The following is a 6039-nucleotide window of genomic DNA, read 5'->3' on the forward strand; positions in this document are numbered from 1 at the left end:
ATCATCCCTATATGGCTATATCTACTGTTTGAAGTTTCTGGATCCATCATGGGCTCTTAGGTACGTGACAACAAATTATTTTGTTCAGTTTTAATAATTTATATTTTTGTACTTGTACAGATTTCATGCCAATATGCCTTTGACTGAAGTTCGCATCTTGGATACTGACACTGCCGAATATATAACTACGTCATGGTGTTTACGCAAGTATGAAAGCGAAAGAGCTATTTAAAGAAGGGTAAAGGAAATATTGTGTTTGACATTATGACTGGTACTACAAATTTTATTTTGTTTGGGGGATAAATGGCAATTAATCAAGCACTAAAGCGAGGTGACATTTCCACCAAGCAAAGTTTGGTAGAAAGTTGCTAGAACATATATATATATATATATAATGTCCAAGAATCAGATACACCAACCGCCATATCCTGAATGAGTTTATTTTAACGCGGTTATGTTAGACACGGAAGCATCATTTGATAATTTTATTTCTGTAAGGTAGATACTTTGTTAAATTAAATTAGTTAGTTCTTGGATAATCACAGAAGGAGAAGAGGTTGGAGGAATATACCAATCTATTATATCAGTTAAATCTCTCAAAAGAAAAGAAGAGAAAAGGAACCAATATCGCAATAATATTTTATTAGGATTTGTTAGTCTGAATGCATTATTATATTGGAATCATATCGATCCTCATCGGCATTTTCTGGTAAATAAAGCATTACTAGTAATATATTCAACTTTCAAGTGTTCCGATTTCGTTAAAAGGGAAAAAGAAGAAAAAGAAAAAACTAGTAAAAAGTTAGAATCAATAAAGAAATTAAAAATTCCGATTTCCAAGGTTTCTAAAGATTGATCAAATTTCTTTAACGAACAAACAAGAAAATAAGAAGTCATGATTAAATGATATGCGGCAGAAGAAATTTGATGAAGAGAAACTTAGTCATTTCTCCTTAGTAAATTTCTTCTAATACATATTATTTAGTTCCTTACTTACTTTTACCTTCGTTATGATAAGTTCATTCTTTCAACATGTTTAATTTCAACAAATATGATTAACAAAAAAAGCACAACAAAAAAATAAGACACGACAAATAGGATACATAAAAATCTGACAAAGTCTTCTCTGTTTTTGGCACTATCTCACATAGACACATACCACATCAAAAGTATAGCCAATTACAAAATATACAACACTTGTCAGACAGTTTCATTTACAATATATAGTCAATCTTAGACTCAACCTCAACATGAATATCAATATAATTTCTTATCAATTTCATTTTGAACTTCGGCATGCCCATCATAAAATTAGAGCATGTTTGGGTTTTAGTCTTAATTAAATTAAAATTATTTATTTATTAAATAAATTGAATTGAAAATAATACTTAAGATAATAAAGAAACATCTCAAATAAATAAATAAATAAATATCAAATGAAATAAACATGTTAATATAAAAATAAAGAAATAGAAAATTATGGATTAATTTTTATTTAAATGTTATTTAAAGATTATATATATATATATATATATATATATATATATATATATATATATAACTTAATATAAAAATTTAATTTAGAAAAATAATTTCAATTTTCATAGTGGACTGACACATGACAATCGTTTAATGTAAACATTAAGTATAATTTAACCATTCATTTATCTCGTTATTCATATTTTTTTGTTGAATTATCTATATATATAAAAAAAACAAAAGAGATAGAGTAGTAAGATATATAAAGCATATAATATAAATTTTGTTAAAGATTTTAAATATGTGAAAGTAATGGAACTTCTAAATTTCTTAACCTTGATAAAAGTGATTGTAACTATTTTTTAGCCTTCTTCTTGGATGTTGATTGCTTTTTCAAATTTTGAGGCTATGTTTGTCCATAAAGTAACTTTAATAACTTATTTCTAAAATAACCAATTAAAAAGGGAGATGTAAAAATATAATATTTTATATTACATTTTATTGTGTAAAAAAATATATATTAATAAATTATACAAAATTATTATTTAAACAAAATTTATAATTAATGATAAAGTAAGGATAATTTATTTACTCTTTTGATATATGATTTTGTTATATTGTAAGTAACATTGAAGAAGGAAGAAATAAAAGAAAAGTGATAAACATAAAAGGAGAATTCTTTTTTATCCAAATAATTAATTTTACTGACATGACAGTGTAATAATGAGAAATTCAATTTTTATATATTCTAAATAGATTTATTGTGCACAAATTTAAATACCAAATGCAATAATTCACCACAAACTAACGCAAAAGAAAAAATGAAGATATTTTTACAAACTTTATTTTATCACCAACGTCCATTTGAGATACCGATATACCCAAACATGTACTTAATCTCGTTAGACTAAAAAAAGATAAAATTTTCTCAATTTTAGAAAAATGAATTAAAGGTAACTTAATTTCTATAAGTACAATATACTAAATTCACAAACTTTTCAAATCTTACTAAGTTAATTAGTAAGGTACCTAACTTATCCTTTTAATAGTCTAAGCTAACCTACCTTATTTTATTTTCCATTATAAGGTTCTAATTCCTAAAGTATAATACTAATTCTTTTAGAAAAACTATAATCCTAATAAAAATAAGTAAAAGTAAGAACCTAATGCTATTATACAAACTATAATACAAATTATTGTTATTGGGTGGTAATCAATCTTCAAAGGCTAAGTTTTCTTTACTATTCCAAATCCAACATATCCAAACTAGCTAAGTCTGTCACTATTAAATATCTAAACAAGACCCAAGCACCATAAGAAAATATACACTAGTCACTTATATATAAACATCACTCACAGAAAATATATAAGCCCAAGCACCATCATAAAATAACAGAGGATTCAACCAACTAATTCCAACCAAGACAATCACCAAGCAATGAAGGAGCTGTGGTTAGGGTTATCCTTACACAAATATGCCCACTCGCGATGGCAGCAACCCAAAAATGCTTGTGGTGGCTACAGTAATGGTGGGACAATTTTATTAGAAATGTAATGGAAGGAAAAAAAAGAAAGCAATGGCGAAATGGACAAAAAACTCGTACCTAGCTAGTACGTAGGCGACAACTAGTGGTGACACAATGTGGTCATACGAGGAAACAACATGCGGTACATGCATGGTGGTGGTATAGGCACTATATGATTTTGAGGATTTGAGGATTTGAGGAGCAGAAATTAAGGCGAGAACGAGAGAGAGTTTAAATATGTAAGTATGTAGAAAACAATTCTATATTGATTATTACTTGAACCAATATAGAGTATATATTTTTACGTAAGTTTAAATAACAATCCATGCAATGGATATTCAACATCGATTAGTTATAAATCGATTTACAAAATGCTGTATAGTGTCTCATTTTCATAACAATGAAATCATATGTATTCTTTATCGGTGATGATATTTTTTGAGTCAAGTGAGCTGAATTTGTTTTGAACTAATTAATTTGGTATTGTTTTCTCATATAATTATAGCCCATATACGGGGGATTAATGTTTTATAACCATGTGTTCAAGGGGAGAAAAAATGGCTAGATTAAGATAGAATTATTTTTTCACCTTGATTCAGTATACGTAGGAAGGCGGGGAGGTGATCATGATTCTAAGGATGTCGACTAATTCAAATATAAATTAATTCACTGTAAATTTACTTTTTACTTCAATCAAGTTAAATTCATCTAATTAAAATGAAGACTATGTTTATAAAATTTAACACAAACGGATTGGGATGAGAAAGGCCAGGCTGAAGGGATCATTTTCAGTTTGGAAAGAACTGAAAATAATTGGAATATTTTGACTGAGGGTGGAATTCGGTTCAAAGATATATAGGAATTGAACGATACGGAAAACGAGACTTGGACTTTAATTAGAAGTTTGGTATGTTCCCTAGCTGGTCAACCATTACCAGTACCACTAATTAAGGATTGCTTTAGGAGTTTCTGTACTTTTTGTTCTTTGCTTAAATTTGCATTCGGTACTGTGTATTTACCTTATGATCTACTTCAAAGAACATGGAGTTTATGCAAAATACCACTAGACACTGCCAACTACGTCATGGAATTTACAAGAAAGATTTAAACTTAAAGGAAATCTTGTGTTTGACACACTTTGACTGGAACTACAAATATTTTCTTTGGGGGATATATGCAAGTAGCTAAAGTGGGGTGGCATTTCCACACCAAGCAAATTAAGTTAACAAATGTTTTAAATTTTCAATGTTGAAAATTGCTAGAACTAGAACATAATTAATGTGGAAGAATCTGATACTCCAACCGCCATACCCTGAATGAGTTTATTTTAACAGTTATATTAGACATAGAAGTATCATTTGATAAATTGATTTTTTCCGTAGTTACTTGTTAGATTAGGTTAGTTTGCTCTTGGATAATCATGGAAGAGGGACAGGTGGCAAGTTGGACGAATATACTAATCCATTATATGAGTTAAATTAAATCTACTGTTTTAAAAAAAGAATAAAGGAACAAATTAGTTGATATATCTGCCATGCTTTATGATCTGAAAGCATGATTATATTGGAATATAATCATCATAGGCAATAAATAAACTATTAATTAGTAGATTCAACTCATTCAAGTGTTACTAGGACCATATACAGTGCTTAAAAAAATAGAGTGAAATTTGTGGAAAAAAAAGCAGGGCTATTAATTACATGAATTCCGATTGATTTGAAAGGGGGTAAAAAGAGAGAGAGAAAAAAACTAGTACAAATTAGGAGAAGCATTGATGAGTAACTAGTAATTTTTGAAGTTGAATGCTAACTCGAAGTTCAGTGATGCGAACACGATTTGTGGAATAACAAAGATTCGTACTTTCTTCCACAGTTTAAAAGTAACAACATGGAAAGAATTCTTTAATCATAAAAAAGAAGGAATTCGAATGAGATTCACCGTACCTTTATGCTTCTTTTTTTTTTTTTCATTTTAATTTTCCGCTTTTAACACTGCCAGACTAATTTTTGTTGAAAAAGAATCTCCGGCCTACGCTTCACCCCCATTTACCAATCTCCACTTGCCATATCTTAACTCGAAAGATCAAGCTCAGAAATTTGATGAGCATATAAAGAAAACCTTTTGACGGGTAAAGAAAAAAAAAACCTTAATCAATTCACTTTCAACCATTTATATATTGATATGTTGATGATGAAATCAACCTAACAATAACAACAACATAAATGTTATCTAATAAGGTGAGATTGCCTGTATAGATCACAGTACTGCGTCATTGATCTATAGGTTAAATTAAACAGCACACATAGTATATATTAGACATTTCAATAAATTTTACATTGATTACAGGATAAGTATTGAAATGAACATACTTTAAAGGATAAAATATTATTTTCAATTCATTTGCATATGGCTTGGCCTAGAGGGGTTTTTTTTTTTAATGTTACAAAATACTGATATATAGTTACCTTTATATATCAAATACTTATATAAACATTCACTATTTGTCTTTATCTCTCTTTTTATTATATTTTTATTTTTATTTATTAATCCTTATACTTTTAGTTAAATGTGGTTAAGGTTCTTATATTTTCATAATGATGAATTTAGTCTTATTTTTTTCTAAAAAATAAAACATGTAAACTTAATTAGTCTGTCCTAACTTTAAAAACAAAATATGAATTTTTAAAGAAAGATGACTAAATACACATGTTTTTAAAAAATTTAAATTCCAAATTTATCGATATAAAAATATATGCATCTGATTAAGTTTGATAGAAAGTATAAAAACTATAAATAAATAAAAAAACACTATTTTTTTCCTATATTAATTATAATGTATTATACTTTCTTCTTCTTTCCCGAGTGTTAAATTAAATGACATTTGGGGGAACATTGATAAATTTTTGTAAGTATAATCTAATTAACTTGGTCCCACTGGTCGTTAATTAAAGAACCACTTTAGCTTCTTTATAAAGAAGGCATTGGCTTCTTGTTCGAAGCAAGAAACAAGACAACAAACAAATTAAAAACACAA

The sequence above is a fragment of the Glycine max genome, chromosome 15 (genome assembly GCF_000004515.6).
Source record: "Glycine max cultivar Williams 82 chromosome 15, Glycine_max_v4.0, whole genome shotgun sequence".
NCBI lineage: Eukaryota > Viridiplantae > Streptophyta > Magnoliopsida > Fabales > Fabaceae > Glycine > Glycine max.